At 38.9% G+C, this 16345-nt stretch overlaps 1 protein-coding gene and 2 non-coding genes across 8 annotated transcripts in view; all 3 read left to right on the top strand.

Annotated features, from left to right (window-relative positions):
* METTL4 (methyltransferase 4, N6-adenosine) overlaps positions 1-16345 on the top strand; it is a 334285-nt gene that overhangs the window by 186482 nt on the left and 131458 nt on the right. For 2 of the 6 annotated variants that reach the window (XR_014074586.1, XR_014074585.1), the window contains exons 12-13: positions 6580-6637; positions 8109-8248. The exons of the other annotated variants lie outside the window; for them this stretch is intronic. The gene's annotated coding sequence lies outside the window, so the exon portion shown is untranslated. The remainder of the gene's footprint in view (positions 1-6579; positions 6638-8108; positions 8249-16345) is intronic. 6 annotated transcript variants of the gene reach the window in all.
* LOC145535025 (small nucleolar RNA U2-19) lies at positions 5751-5830 on the top strand. The gene has a single exon (XR_014075192.1). It is a non-coding gene; the product is annotated as a small nucleolar RNA U2-19 (small nucleolar RNA).
* Positions 5976-6045, top strand: LOC145535024 (small nucleolar RNA U2-30). The gene has a single exon (XR_014075191.1). It is a non-coding gene; the product is annotated as a small nucleolar RNA U2-30 (small nucleolar RNA).

The following is a 16345-nucleotide window of genomic DNA, read 5'->3' as shown; positions in this document are numbered from 1 at the left end:
ATAAAATCTGTGTAGCCATTAAATCTCAAAATCTCAGCAATATCTATGGAGTTATTTATATTTCCATGTGCTCTAAGTTCATGTTAACTAATACGATCTGTACCTATTTATGATAGTTTCATCTCCTTTTTAATTCCCTACTTCTCTGCCCTCAGGGAAAATGTCCACTTTCAACTATCATTTGAAATTAACTTCTCTTTTTCTTATATGTTAAAAGATGACTACACATTTAGTTTATTGCAAATATCAAAGACAGCCAGCAATATTTTCATCATTTCCCCAACTAGACAACTCAAAGTACATCTGTTTCCATCTGAAAATATGCTTGCTGATTCCCAAGGCTAAATCCCGCTGTCCTGTAACCTAACTCTCTGCCTTCTCCTCCTGTATTTACCCTCAATTCATTTAGTAAATAGTCCTCTTCAGTCACCTGGTAGAGTCTTTCTCCTTGATCCATAAACATGTTCTGGTTACTTCTAAACTGAACAACATTATTTTACACTAATGCTTTTTCATTTTCACCCGGATGCCTACACACTGGAAAAGACTCTGATGCTGGGAAAGACTGAAGGCAAAAGGAAAAGAGGGCGGCAGAGGATGAGATGGTTAGATAGCATAACTGACTCAATGGACATGAATCTGAGCAAACTCTGGGAGACAGTGGAGGACAGAGGAGCCTGGCAAGCTGTAGTTCGTGGTTGCAAAGAGTCAGACACGACTTAGTGACTGAACAACAATAACAATGCCTTTTCAGGTTCTTTTCCTGCATTTTTCAGGCAAGCTGAGTTTATCCATTAAAAGGCACATAGAATGCTTAATGCCATGGGGGAAATGTTAAAGGTAAATACAAAACCAAATAGACAGCTTGATTCCAATTTTGTGAAAAATATGTATGTTTACATAGTAAAAAGTGTACAAGGCTATATACACACAAAGAGAGACACACATACACCCAGAGAGATAGAGATATAGAGACAGAGAGAGACAGATTTCTTTGAGTAATGACATACATTTTTACTTGAGCTATATCCAGTTGCCTAATTAGGTTAAGTGAGGGGAAAATGTGCAGTACTGGGGAGGTTGCCACTGTAAGGACAAGGTCCAAAGGTTTGGGGTCAAAGATTAGGGTTCAAGTTCTAATTCTGTCACTTTCTAGGTTAAGTGATGTGGCTTTAAGCAAGTTCCCTACCCTCTGAGACTCGATTTTCTTCATCTGAAAATAGGGATAATACTAAATATTTTATATACGTTGAAGAATTAGTGGTGGGCTTTTCCAAGGATAAGTTACCAACGAGTCATTATAATGGATGCTATTTACCCATCCCTGGCAGAATGATGTTCTATCCAAATTCCCCCAAACATATGTGGGTGATCAACTGCCAGAGGGCATAGGGCTTCAGCAGCAGAAGCTGTAATAATTGCATGTTTCAGTACAAATAGCAGGTGATCAATTTCACTCTTTCTTAGCAGAGAGTATGCTCCATTCTGGGCTTCCCCGGTGGCTCAAATGGTAAAGAATCTGCCTGCAATGCAGAAGACCTGGGTTTGATCCCTGGGTTGGAAAGATCCCATGGAGAAGGAAATGGCAATCCACTCCAGTATTCTTGCCTGGAGAATCCCATGGATGGAGGAGCCTGGCAGGCTACACTGCATGGGGTCATAAAGAGCCAGACATGACTGAGTGACTAACACTTTCACTTTCCATGCTCCATTCTGCCCTTTGCTGTGGGATGTCATTCTGGGGCAGGAAAACCCAACTCCTAAACTCAAGTGTGCTTTGGGATAAACTCTTCATTTTTACTTTATGAAAATCTAACCCCTATACACTGAGTCATATGTCTTAACCTCTCATAGAGTGGAATTTCTGAAGACCATATATTTTCTGAGGGTCAGTCCAGGATATACACTGCTCTTGACTTCAATAAGTGAGAAACAGAGCCACAGTCAGAACAGACAGGAGGAGGGCTTTTTTCTCTGGGGTTTAGAGTATCTAATTCCGGTCTATTTGTTCATTCATTATTAACTTGCCTTGCTTATTATTTGGTTTCCTGGTGAGATTCATAGGGTCGTCCCAGCTCATTCTCTGAAGGTTGATTCTCTCTTTTGGTTGAGTGCACTTTTATTTCTTTAGCAGCATCTCTTTTGTTTTATATAGCCTCAGATGATATTTCCAACTCTCTTCTGATCTGTTGCATTTTTAAAGGAAAGAAATATTGTGCTAAAGCTAAAAAGACTTTGAAGCAGCAGAGCATACATAATTTATGCCAAAGAAGGGTGAGAGAAACCATCTCTGGGACCAGCTGATTTTAATGTGTCTGAAAGCTCAAATTTTTAGAACACGACCACATAAATGTCCTTTAGATTTGTAAGCTTGATCAATTTGCTTAGATATTTTTGGACTGGAGAACTTTACAAATGACTTCTATTTCGAAGAAAATAAAACAAAAACAAGTGGGAGCGTGTTGCTTTTGAATTTTTCCTCTGTTAGTGGAAATCAGAGAGGCAGCTGCAATGTAGACAGGACTGACTGCGTCTCCTGGCAGTGTCTGTGCCAATGCCTGCACACACCCTTCCTGCATCGGACTCTCTGCAGAGCAAGGTGGTTCAGTTCAGTTCAGTTCAGTTGCTCAGTCATGTCCAGCTGCAACCCCATGGACTGCAGCACACCAGGCTTCTCTGTCCATCACCATCTCCCAGAACTTGCTCAAACTCATGTCCGTTGAGTCAATGATGCCATCCAACTATCTCATCCTCTGTTGTCCGCTTCTCCTCCCGCCTTCAATCTTTCCCAGCATCAGGGTCTTTTCCAATGAGTCAGCTCTCCACATCAGGTAGCCAAAGTATTGGAGCTTCAGCTTCAGCATCAGTCCTTCCAATGAACACCCAGGACTGATTTCCTTTAGATGGACTGGTTGGATCTCCTTGCAGTCCAAGGGACTCTCAAGAGTCTTCTCCAACACCACAGTTCAAAAGCATCAGTTCTTTGGTGCTCAGCTTTCTTTATGGTCCAACTCTCACATCCATATACAACTACTGGAAAAACCATAGTTTTGACTAGACAAACCTTTGTTGGCAAAGCAATGTCTCTACTTCTTAATATGCTTTCTAGGTTTGTCATAGCTTTTCTTCCAAGGAGCAAGCATCTTTCAGTTTCATGACTGCAGTCACTGTCTACAGTGATTTTGGAGCCCAAGAAAATAAAGTCTGTCACTGTTTCCATTGTTTCCCTATCTATTTACCATGAAGTGATGGGACCAGATGCCATGATCTTAATTTTTTTGAATGTTGAGTTTTAAGCCAGCTTTTTCACTTTCCTCTTTCACCTTCATCAAAAGGCTCTTTAGTTCCTCTTCACTTTCTGCCATAAGGTTGGTGTCATTTGCATATCTGTGGTTATTGATATTTCTCCCAGCAATTTTGATTCCAATTTGTGCTTCATCTAGCCTGGCATTTCTCATGATATTCTCTGCATATAAGTTAAATAAGCAGGGTGACAATATGCAGCCTTGATGTACTTCTTTCCCAATTTTGAACCAGTCCATTCAGAAACAGCCAAAGTGCTTTTCACATTCCTATACTTGTGGCTCCAGTAGAAATGACTTGGGAGCAGTGCCAGGGACCATTATTTAGGGTCTCTTGGATAGAACCTGAATTGTGGGTGAATGTAAGTGTATGTGTGTAGGGCCTGGGGAGTTGAGCATTTGCTCTCAGAGGTCATTTGCACTGAAAATGGAAGAGGTGAGATAAGGAAGGAACAATTACTGAGCAGCCCTTAAGAGAAGGGGTGGGCTTCCCTTGCGGCTTATCTGGTAAAGAATCTGCCTACAATGTGGGAGACCTGGGTTCGATCCCTGGGTTGGGAAGATCACCTGGAGAAGGGAAAGGCTACCCACTCCAGTATTCTGGCCTGGAGAATTCCATGGACTAAATAGTCCATGGGGTTGCAAAGAGTTGGGCGTGACTGAGCGACTTTCACTCACTGAGAGAAAGAGCACCATGTTTTACAGATACTTTCTCATTTAATCCTCAGTATAACTCTGGGAGGTGATATTGCTTAGGAAGCTGAGGCCAGAGGTGTTGAGTAGCTGGCTCATGGTCACACAGCTAGTAAGAGGCAGCACTAGCAAGTCCTGGCCTTTCTGGGACACTACCCCATGGAGTCTCAGGACCTGATCCTCTCTAACCCTGTGGTACTTTCCAGGTTCAAAGACAGGAACTGGGTCTCTTCTAAAGCAGGGGAACGGGTCTTCCGCTTCCTGCATTGTCACCAAACACACTTGATGGGGAAGGCGCCTGTGTGATACATGTGGACCTGAATCACCATGACTGTTACAAACAAACTTGCCCTACCATCTTCTTGCTTTCCTCCTGGCTTTCTCTCCTTAGCCCCGGAATATCATTTGCTATTTCCTCCCTTCTGGCAGACTAATCCTTCCTTCTTCTTCAGATCTCGGTTTAGTTAGAAGTTCCTTGGTCACGCCCATGCCCTTCCCCAGGCTGGTTTCTATGGTCTACCATTGTCACAGTCCATCCTCACATTCTGTTATAATTACTTGCTAATTTCCCTACATCCCCGGTTAGGTCATTGAAATAACGTCCTTGTTCACTGTTGTTGCCCCAGAAACTAAGATGGATAGTGCATGGCGTGTGGCAGACGTGCAGGTTATCTGAACACTGGCCGAGCAGTGTCAGGCCTAGCTGGGGGAGGGGCGTCAAAACCCATGCTGCGATCCCAGCCCCCCAGGGATCATAAGACCTAAGGAGAAACAATGTGTTCACACTGTAAACACAGCTTCAAGAAAAGTCCTCTACCCCTTCTTCCCACCAGATGGCTGCCCTAAACTCAGGACATGTTGACTGTGGTGTCACCGAGATGGACAGAGAGACAAAAGTATGGACTTCATCAATGAAAATGCCTGAGTTACTTCTCACTTCCTTTCTCTTCTCTTTTCCTCACTCCTTTCCCCCTCTCTTTTTATAGAGCATATCAAAAAGATACAGGAAAGAGTTATTGCCTTTGGCTTTTGACTTAACAAAATCTAACTTAGAGATATTTTAAAATATTTGAAGACAATGTTGAAAAGCATTATTAATTTCAACATTGTAAAATGGATACAAATATATTTTTATATGAGGCAAATAAAACTTTCACTTGAATAAGGATGATTACTATCATCAACAAATCTACCTTCCCACTGAACATTGAATATCACCGATGCTAACAAAATAACTATTAAGAAATTAATTATTTGTGTGTTAGAGCAAGTGTCTCAGCCTTGGGTCTCAGTGGTTCCAGTTATTGGCTTAAAATTCTGGGCACAAGTGGGATTTTTGTTTTTGTTAGAGGTAATGACTTTGTCTCCTGTACAGATAATAGTTTACATAAAAAATTATTCAGTGATAAAATTGATAAACACAATGTTTGTACAACCCAATTCCACTCATTACCTTACATTAATGGACTTTCATTCCATGTGTCTAGGATGTTATCTTTCTGCTTTCAACTTTAAACTTGTGAGATCTTTGTTACCTTCTGACAGTAACAGAAATGCAGGAGCTAGTGCAGGGAAAGGATAGAAAGAATAGGAGAACCCAGAAGCACACAATCTGTAGGCATTAAGATGCTGCCATATTTAAATGACAATTGAATTACTGGAAAAGCCAAAGTGTTTGTAGTATGAAAGGCTGGATTTTATTACATTGCCAATCACAGTTTTATAACACAGCTTTATTCTCTTAGTCTATAAATGTATACCTACAGAAAATAGCCAAATCTGAGCGTCAGAAGACCGCCCAGTCTACCTGATGCATGATCTCTGTAGTTCTGAGAAGCAAAAGAGTAATTTAAAATTAGGAGTGTGAAGGTTGTGTGTATGTGTGTGTGTGTGTAAAGTTGACTGGATAACTGAGGGGCTTATTGGTGGGTAAGTGCGAGTTGGCTGTGGGTGTGCGTGTATGAAAGGCTGATCAGTTCTGAGCAATGGTGAAAAGGTTTTATTGCAGACCTTTTAAAATATGAAGGTTTCTACACTTGATCTGAGCTCAGGATTAAAAAAAAGTATACCTACAAATATACATAGATAAATAATGTACATGTATATCATATATATGTATTATATACATACAATTTATGTGTATATAAGTGAAACTAAGGTAGCAAAAAACACAGTATTATATACTTATAAAAATAAATTTTGCATTAAAGAGAATCTCATGAGTTGAGTAAACACAATCTGAGAATTTCTAGATGTCATGGTCCATCTCCAACTCTCACATCCATATGTGACTACTGGAAAAATGATGACTTTGACTAAACAGACCTTTACTGGCAAAGTGATGTCTCTGCTTTTTAATACACTGTCTAGGTTTGTCATAGCTTTTCTTCCAAGGAGCAAGCATCTTTTAATTTCATGGCTGCAGTCACTGTCTGCAGTGATTTTGTAACGACCTTTATCAAATTATAGAATTTGCATTTTAATTTTCTGAGTGATACTTAAAGAATCACAGATAGATGCTGAAGTTTGTTAAATGATTTTTTATGAACTTCCTAAACAAATTATTTTTGTTTCTTTTCTTCAGACAAATTTTGGAGTACCTTGAACAATTTTCTAATGCTAAACCAACATTGTATTCCATGGTAAGCCCTCTTGATCAGACATATCCAAAATAGCATGCTGTACAAATAATGGGAAAATATGCACTTAAACACACATAGAACTCATTTGTGAAAACTGACTTTGTTTTGAATCATAATTTTAAAGAATTACTATTATACACTTTATGATGGCAGTGCAATTGAATTTGAAATAAATAGTAAAGTGATAATAAGAAACTTCATTTAGTTGAAAATTAAAAAATGCTTACACATATTTAAACTGAAATTAGGAAATATTTAGTACAGAACAAAAATGAAAGTGGTACACATCAACATTTACATGATGTAGTTAAATTGACACTTTGTGGAAAACGTATAACCTTAAATACTTTTATTACATTTTTCAGCTTGTGGGTTTTAGATCAAGTAAATATCAAAGATTTAGGCCTAAAGCATTTATAAGTGGTCCTACCATTTGCCATGGATTCTAGGGGAAATCTTCAGTTTATTTTTATGTGTTTGTTTACTTAAGCCTCCATGGAGAGTTCGTCTACATAAGTGAACTTACCATGCTGTATACAAGAGTGTATGTATATATAAATTCTTAAGATAGCTGATGGATTCAATATTTATTTACTTCCCCAGACTAATGTTCTGCCTTTGTATTTGGCTTCACGTTTTTCTTGCAGTTTTGTAATCTCATACATTTACTTAAAAAGTTATTCTATTTTCAATATTTTCTTCCAAACATATAAAAGTGCTTTGTAGTAGTAGGTGTCAGTAATTCCCATCTGCCTCACTACTAGAAACTTTTATCTATCTTATTATTTTTAATATATACTATTTCAGCTTAAAATATTGTATTATTTCCATGATGATTTCTTCTTTAAGTGTAGTTCACAGTGTGATTGCATTTTCAGCAGGAAATGCTTCCTGCTCCTTCTTCCCCCTCCTTTTTTAAAATTACATTTCATTTTTATTGCATTGACAACATACTTTGGTTCGTATCAAAGAGTCCCTTCAGTATTTATGGAAATGCTTTACATTATTAGGCTGTCCATTTTTATAAAAAATTAATGAGTCTCTTAAAAATATGTATTTTCTAATTGTTAGGTATGTAGTTATATATGTATAAAATTTGTTCATCATGCACTCAAGTTCTTATATCTGTACTAGTTCTTGACTGCTTGATCTATCAGCAGCACAGAGAGATGCATTAATATTTCCCTATGTGATTGTGGATGTGTGGATATCATCATTAATCCACCATGTTTTCATTTGTATATTTGGGGCTTTCTTTTTAGGTATCCTACTGGGTTTTTGATCATTTTACTTGCAGGCAACTGCGTCATTGATGCCTTTTCTTACCTCTGCTGTTGCTTTTCCTCTTCATTTCTGGCATTATCTCTTAGAACCTCAGTTCCTCCATTTAAAGTGAATTTTGTACATTCTGTCCAGTGTTTCTGGAGGTTTGAAGTGGAAAGGTTTTCACATTCTGTTAATATCTTGCCAGGAGGGCCTGAAGTTAATAGATTTCATTTAACCTATGGAACTGGATGAGATCACCTGGGCAAGAGAGTGTAAAACGAAGAGAAGTGAGCAGAGGGCTGATCCGCAGGAAACTCTAATATTTAGAGGATGAATGAAAGTGAGGTAAACCGAGTTTGACTTCCTTCTATCCTAGAATCTCTGCAAATTCTTCCCCTTAGAAGGCTCATAAATTTCCAAGTGTGCCAAAAAGCAAATTAAACATAGGTGATAAAACAGAAGTCAGTCTTTCACACAGAGTCATTCGTATCTTAACCAAATATATAATATGGTAATAAGAACATCGGCAGATAGTGTGCATTTTGTGCTCAAAGGCAGTTTGTTTTTTTCTTGTGTATAAAGATGTACCAGAATCATTCTCCTTTTATTGAGTGTTAAATATAAGGAAAACTTTTATTGCTGGGATTTTATAAAAGTAATCTGATGTCTACTTTTATTTGTTTTATATTGAACCCTTTGGCAAAAGACAGCCTCGTCATTGTTTTCTGTCAATCTTCAGATGGGGAAAAGCAGAAGGATTTCAAGCTGGTATACTCTCTGAAAGAAAAAGCAATAGAGAAAATGGCAAAGACAGATAAAAGAAAATGAGATTTACAATGTCAGCTAAACTTTAGGGATGAGAAAACACGAAAAGATCCATAGTAGAGCAAGATTAGGGTAAATCCCAACAGTTCTGACAGATTTCAGAGATATACCAAACTTCTTTGGCTAAAAGAAATTGACTAGAAATGTTAAGATAGTTTCTCTTACAATACTGTGAATGCTCTTGCAGTTTACAAGCTATAAAATCACATTGTGCAGAGATGGGATCAAAACCAAAAAATTATCTAAGGATTTAGAGTCAGTGAACAATGATGAGTAAGTATTTGAACTTTGGAGACGGGTAAGGGGGCTACAGTGCTGTCACTGAAATTTTTTCTAAAGGGAAAATACCTACATGTTGCTTCAAAAAAAGAGAAGGAAACTTCTTTGCAAAGGCTGAGGCTTCAGATGAACAAATAACTTCTTCAACATTCTTAAATATATGAAGCCCAACTTCATATGGTTAGTATTAAATAAAATGGCTGAATTATACTTAAAATATTTAATTCAGAATGTGTAAAAAAAGCAATCAAAGTTAGAAGCAAATAAAAATATGTGTATTTTTATATACATCACCATGTGTAAAATATATCACTGGAGGGAAGCTGCTGTATAACACAAGGAGCTCAGCTTGGTGCTCTGTGAGGACCTAGAGTGGTGGGATGGGGGAGAGTGTGTGGAGAGGGAGGCTCAAGAGGGAGGGAATATGTACATACTTATGAATGATTCATGCTGTTGTATGACAGAAACCAACTCAATATGATAAAACAATTATCTGCCAATTAAAAAAAAACATGCATTTCTGCCCAGTTATTATACTCCACTGTCGTCTCTGCAGAAAAGCAGTGTCCTGAACTTTCTATTTTTCTTAGTTTGACATCTAGCTGACATATTTACTATTGAAATATTTGTAGGAGCTGTGGAATTCTGCATTTAGAATTATCAACTGTTTATAATGATAATTTTCCTGACTCATAACTCTTTGATAGCTATGGACTGAAATGAGATTACTAAACCATCACCGATGGAGGCCAGTTAGCAGCCATGTTTTTAGAAGCAAAGCCTTTGTACAGCCTGATCCCTCTACTAGGTTGCTTTTCTAGCCACTTCTTCCACTAACACCAACTCTTTCTTTTTTTTTTTTCTTGCCACAGCATGTGCCATGTGGGATCTTCCCCAATCAGGGATCAAATCCATGTCCCCTACAGTGGAAGCATGAGTCTTAACCACTGGACCACCAGCGAAGTTCCAAAACACTTCCTTTGCCTCTAAGCTCAAATTTGCCTTCCCTACATACCTTCTCACCCAGACAAAGCTTAGTTCTCTTTTTCTTTTTTAAAAAGATTTATTGAAGTATAGTTGATTTGTAATGTTGCATTAATTTCTGCTGTATAGCAAAATGACTCAGTTATACATATGTATTGTTTTTCATATTCTTTTCCTTAGGGTTTATCACAGGACATTAAATATAGTTCCCTGTGCTACACAGTAGGACCTTGTTGTTTATTCATCCTATATATATAAAATAGCTTGGGATTAGCAGATGAAAACTATTTTCATTCTCTTCTGTTGTCACTTTTCTTTCATAGATCTTATTCCCATTTATGGTGTACTTCCTTCAATTATTTGATGTATGCCTCTCTCTATCAGTGAGTTCCATAAAGCCAGTTTGTGATGAATGTTTTCATATTCCCAATCACTAGCATCAAGGCTGTCACATAGTAGGTAAAAACATTAACTGAATGACATGAATGAAATATAGCCATTTGCACTGGGGTCATATAGGCTTGTACCTCTAATCTCCTGTTTCTTCTCTTTGACCCCTAACTCATCTTCCCTTTTTCATCAACTACTGTTCCATTTTTGGATGTCTCCATAGGTCCAAATTAAATATCTCAAAAATTTGTGCTCAAAAGATGATCCATAATTTTCTACTGCAAGCTTCTACTTAGTTTGTTACGTTCCTTTAGTCTCTTGAGGCTCTGGGGTATTTTTTCCCTGTAGAGCAGATTCATGAAGAAATTTTATTAGATTTGATTTTACAAGGGAAAACAGTTCTGTTTGATTTGCAAGAAAGACAGTAGACTCAGTGTGATTAAAAACCTCTTTTAGAAAGTGCAGTAGCAAGAATGGAAAATGTAATAAAGCCAAAATCAGAGACATAACTTTATCCTTACTTTTTAGTATCACTGTAATTTCCCTCCTGGAGATTGCTTCATTGAAGTATATAGTTCAATCTACTTTCTATAAGGACTGATTCAGGCCAAGATGGCCGACATGTTTTTGCAATGATTCAGCAGAGAAGGAGCATGTTACTGTTGGAAGCAAGATCACTTAGTCTCACTGGGTGGCAAAGGTAGTACTGGAACTGACAGGGCTGAGTGCCAGGTTGACACTGAAGGCTGTGGGCACTACTTAGGTGATTAGCTTCTTGGCTGACCACAAACCTCTGACAAAACTTGTTTTTTTCTGTTTGCATATGAAAAAGAACCTTAGTTATGTAAGTCACCCTGAGCTGCTGGGAGTAACATCTGTGGTAGGCAGAATAATGGTCCTCCAAAGATGCCTACCTCCTAATCACAATGACTGTGTCCCCTTTAAACACAGTTAAAATCCCAACTCCCAACATGATGGTATTAGGAGGTGGGGCTTTGGGGAAGTGATTAGGTCATGAGGGTGGAACCCTCATGAAAGGGGTTACTGCCCTTATAAAAGAGACGTACGAGAACTCCTTACCCTTCTGCCACATGAAGACACAGTGAGAAGGTGGCCATCTATGAACCAGGAAGCAGGCTCTCACCAGACAGCAAATCTGCTAGCACCTTGATCTTGGACTCTCCAGCCTCCATAACTATAAGAAATCAATGTTTGCTGTAAAATCTGCCAAGTCTTTTTTTATAGCAATGATATTTTTGCTATAAGAATGGAATAAGATACCCTGTGAATGTTGCTTCATATGGCAGACTTTGCAGATGTGATTATGTTAAGAACTTTAAGATGCTGAGATTATCCTGGATTGACCAAGAAAGCCCAGTGTAATCACTAGAGTCTTTAATAATGGATCAGGGAGGCAGGAGGAGCATCACAGTGATGTGATTAGAGGACTCAACTGGCAATTTCTTATCTCAAATATGGAGGGGCCACAAGCCAAGGAATATGAGCAGTCTAGAAGCAAGAAAAAGCAAGAAAACAGATTCTCTCCCAAATCCTCCAGAAAGGAACATAACCTTGCCAGGACCTTAACCTTTAGCCCTGTAAAACCATTTTCAGACTTCTGACCTCCAAAACTGTAACATGATGAATTTGTGTTGTAAGTCCCTAAACTTGTGATTTCTAACAGCAGTGGTAGGAAACAAGTGTTGTGGCCAATCTCCATGATTAAAAACAATCTGTTGAAGGTCCTTATGACTGTGCCCCTTCTTTAAGAAGACTTCTTGGCCAACTTAGCCTGGACTCCCCAAATCTGAATCTATAAGCATACTTATTAAAGACATTTGAAGAGTAAGCTAACTAATATCTTTTGAGCTCCTCAAGGTCACTTCTGTGATGATTTATTGTTCTAGACAAGGCTGTTAACTGAGGCTTACTTGCGTGACAGAGACAGTCTAGACCTCTGACAACATTACATTATGGTAAGGGTGGAAAGAATCCTTGTAATTTTTGTTTCTTGTACTGACTTGTTATAAGGTGAAATGTAGTCTATTATAATACATTTTAAAGAAAGAGATTTACTTATACCTTTCTGTTTTAGAAGAGGATGAAAAGGTAAGAATTTCTGGATTTCAGTCAGTTCAGTTCAGTTCAGTTGCTCAGTTGTGTCCAACTCTTTGTGACCACATGGACTGCAACATGTCAGGCCTCCCTGTCCATTTCCAACTCCTGGAGTTTACTCAAACTCATGTCCATTTAGTCGGTGATGCCATCCAACCATTTTATCCTTTGTCATCCCCTTCTCCTCCTGCCTTCAGTCTTTCCCAGCATCAGGGTCTTTCCCAGTGAGTCAGTTCTTTGCATCAAATGGCCAAAGTACTGGAGTTTCAGCTTCAGCATCAGTCCTTCCAATGAATATTTAGGACTGATCTCCTTTAGCATGGACTGGTTGGATCTCCTTGCAGTCCAAGGAACTCTCAAGAGTCTTCTCCAACACCACAGTTCAAAAGCATCAATTCTTCAGAGCTCAGCTTTCTTTATATTCCAACTCTCACATCCATACATGACCACTGGAAAAACCATAGCCTTGACTAGATGGACCTTTGTTGGCAAAGTAATGTCTCTTCATTTTAATATGCTGTCTAGGTTGGTCATAACTTTCCTTCCAAGGAGTTACCATCTTTTAATTTCATGGCTGTGGTCACCATTTGCAGTGATTTTGGAGCCCCCCAAATTAAAGTCTGTCACTGTTTTCACTGTTTCCCATTCTATTTGCCATGAAGTGATGGGACCAGATGCCATGATCTTAGTTTTCTGAACGTTGAGCTTTAAGCCAACTTTTTCACTCTCCTCTTTCACTTTCATCAAGAGGCTCTTTAGTTCTTCTTCACTTTCTGCCATAAGGGTGGTGTCATCCGCATATCTGAGGTTATTGATATTTCTCCCGGAAATCTTGATTCCAGCTTGTGCTTCATCCAGCTCAGCGTTTCTCATGATGTACTCTGCATAGAAGTTAAATAAGCAGGGTAACAATATACAGCCTTGACGTACTCCTTTCTCTATTTGGAACCAGTCTGTTGTTCCATGTCCACTTCTAACTGTTGCTTCCTGATCTGCATATAGATTTCTCAAGAGGCAGGTCAGGTGGTCTGGTATTCCCATCTCTTTCAGAATTTTCCAGTTTATTGTGATCCACACGGTCAAAGGCTTTGACATAGTCGATAAAGCAGAAATAGATGCTTTTCTGGAACTCTCTTGCTTTTTCAATGATCCAGCAGATGCTGGCAATTTGATCTCTGGTTCCTCTGCCTTTTCCGAAACCAGCTTGAACATTTGGAAGTTCATGGTTCATGTACTGTTGAAGCCTGGCTTGGAGAATTTTGAGCATTACTTTACTAGTGTGTGAGATGGGTGCAATTGTATGGTAGTTTGAGCATTCTTTGCTACTGCCTTTGTTTGGGATTGGAATGAAAACTGAACTTTTTCAGTCCTGTGGCCACTGCTGAGTTTTCCAAATGTGCTGGCATATTGAGTGCAGCACTTTCACAGCATCACCTTTTAGGATTTGAAATAGCTTTACTGGAATTCCATCACCTCCACTAGCTTTGTTCATAGTGATGCTTCCTAAGGCCCACTTGACTTTGCATTCCAGGATGTCTGGCTCTAGGTGAGTGATCACACCATCGTGATTACGATACAGCAACTAGTAGTGCAAAACTGCCACTACATGCCAACATGTGGCAATTTAGAAATTAAATCCTAGTGGCCTGAAATCTTATACTGTTGTTTACAAAGTAGTGATTTATTAAATAGTAACAGCCTAACAAAGTTAATGCAGGCTTGTAGGTAGTTTGGTTTGCTACCAGGCAGCTTCTGGGATAATCTGAATTCAGTACTGAATCCAGCCTGGTATAGTAGCATGCACAATGTTAGCTTAATTTATAAGCCAATTGAGTAGGAAATGGCAACCCATTCCAGTATCCTTGCCTGGAAAATTCCATGAATATAGAAGTCTGGTGGGCTATAGTCCATGGGGTCACAGAGTTGGACACAACTGAGTGATTGAGTATATACAGCATATAAGCCAGTTGAAAAAACAAACAAACAAAAATAATCATAGTGGGATTAGTACCTAAGAAGTTCCATTCCTAATCCATCAATTTTGAGGGGTAATTAAATACTAAAATAATAACTCATTTTAAACATCTGCTGTGTAATAAATCTTCTATATCTTATTTGTATTTTGTTCTCCTCTTCTGACCTCACAAGAAGATGACAGTTTCTCTCAGCCATCTCTTGCAGTTAGGCAGTCTTATGGCTGGTTAAGGCTAATGAGTTGTGAGAAGAGGTGGTGGTATTCCTTAGTTGCTCAGTCGTGTCTTACTCTTTGCAACCCCATGGACTATAACCTGCCAGGCCTCTCTGTCCTTGGGATTTCCCAGGCGAGAATATGGAAGTGGGTTGCCATTTCTTTCTCCAGGGAATCTTCTTTCTCCAGGGATTGAACTCGAGTCTCCTGCATTGACAGGCGGATTCTTTACCACTGAAGCTCATTAGTTTAACTAATAATTCTCACAAATCATCAGACTTCTTGGGAACCTAAAAGTCCCATTGTTTTCCTACGCAGCCTCTCCCTGCTTCAAAACAGTCACCGATAACTCCTCTGTCATATTTGTTTCAAATTATGTTTATTTACATTGGTGTTTGCTTATTTTATCACTCTGTATTTCCTGATTTTAAATATTAAATGCTTGGATAGCTGATGGAACAGAAAAATGGTTTACTTTATGCTATCAATTTAGGCCACAAATATAATTTCCACCTGAAAATTCCACAAATCTCCAATGGAATTTGGAGAACTTGGTACACTTTCCTAAGTCTTGCTTTTTTTTTTTATTTGTCAAATGAGATTAAAAATTGTACCAGCTTTATGATTTTGATGAGAGGATTAACTAAAACAATGCATTTGAAGTACTTAGCACAGAAAAAGTCCATGCTGTCTATGATGCTGTGTGAAGATGATCACCTAGATCATGCTCAGTTATACAAAATAATGTGAGAAGCACGTGGCAGGAAGTGCTACATGCCTCCCCAAATCCATTCCTCCCTTTTAGACAGACAAGCTCTGGCTTTTAGCTGGCACGCTGAAGCCCAAGAATACTGGAATGGGTAGCCTATCCCTTCTCCAGCGGATCTTCCTGACCCAGGAATCAAACCAGGGTCTCCTGCATTGCAGGCGGATTCTTTACCAACTGAGCTATCAGGGAAGCTGTTATTAAACCAAAAAGCAGATTTTTATCCCTGTTTATGTTATTAGACCAAAAAGCAGATTGTATCCCTGAAGACTTTTCTCAAAGCTCCAGAAACAATTTTGTTTTTGAGACAGGAACCAACTGTACGAAGGCTAAAATCAAGTGTAGATGCTGTTGAACGAACTGGAAACAATGAGTTTTCTAGGAAGGTGAATTCAATTCTAATGGTGTGCTGGTGGAGTCCCTTTGTATGTAACACTGGGGAGAGGAGGAAGGAGAGAAGAAAATCCACACAGGAAGCCTGGGAGTGAGGAGGGTAGCAACAGGTCTTATGAGCCTTGGCAGGAACACTCCGTGGAGTGTGGGTCCGGTGAACGCCATGTGTGACTGTGTGCATTTCTTTCCTTCTTGCCATGGTGTATTTGCCTTTGTTTTCAGGGCTTAAGGAAAAGGCCTGGTGTGTATGTATTATTAGGCTCTAATAAAATAGGATGGCCTCTGTTTATTTTTCTTGTTGTTCACAGACTTGTTGCTGCAAGAGCTTAGGCATTGACAAAGGGTGTATTTCCATTTCTTCAAGTATCTTTAAGGGATCAAGGTGGATGAGCTGTAGACAGCATACTGCAGGCAGTGCCAATAAGCACGAGCTGGCTGTTAACTGGAGTCTGGTTATGACAGAAATCAATTCCATTGAAAGATCAGAAAAGCTTTAAAACTG

The sequence above is a fragment of the Giraffa tippelskirchi genome, chromosome 14 (genome assembly GCF_054371585.1).
Source record: "Giraffa tippelskirchi isolate mGirTip1 chromosome 14, T2T-mGirTip1v1.2.pri, whole genome shotgun sequence".
NCBI lineage: Eukaryota > Metazoa > Chordata > Mammalia > Artiodactyla > Giraffidae > Giraffa > Giraffa tippelskirchi.
Note: the sequence above shows the minus strand (reverse complement) of the source record. Positions and strands in the feature narration are given on the sequence as shown.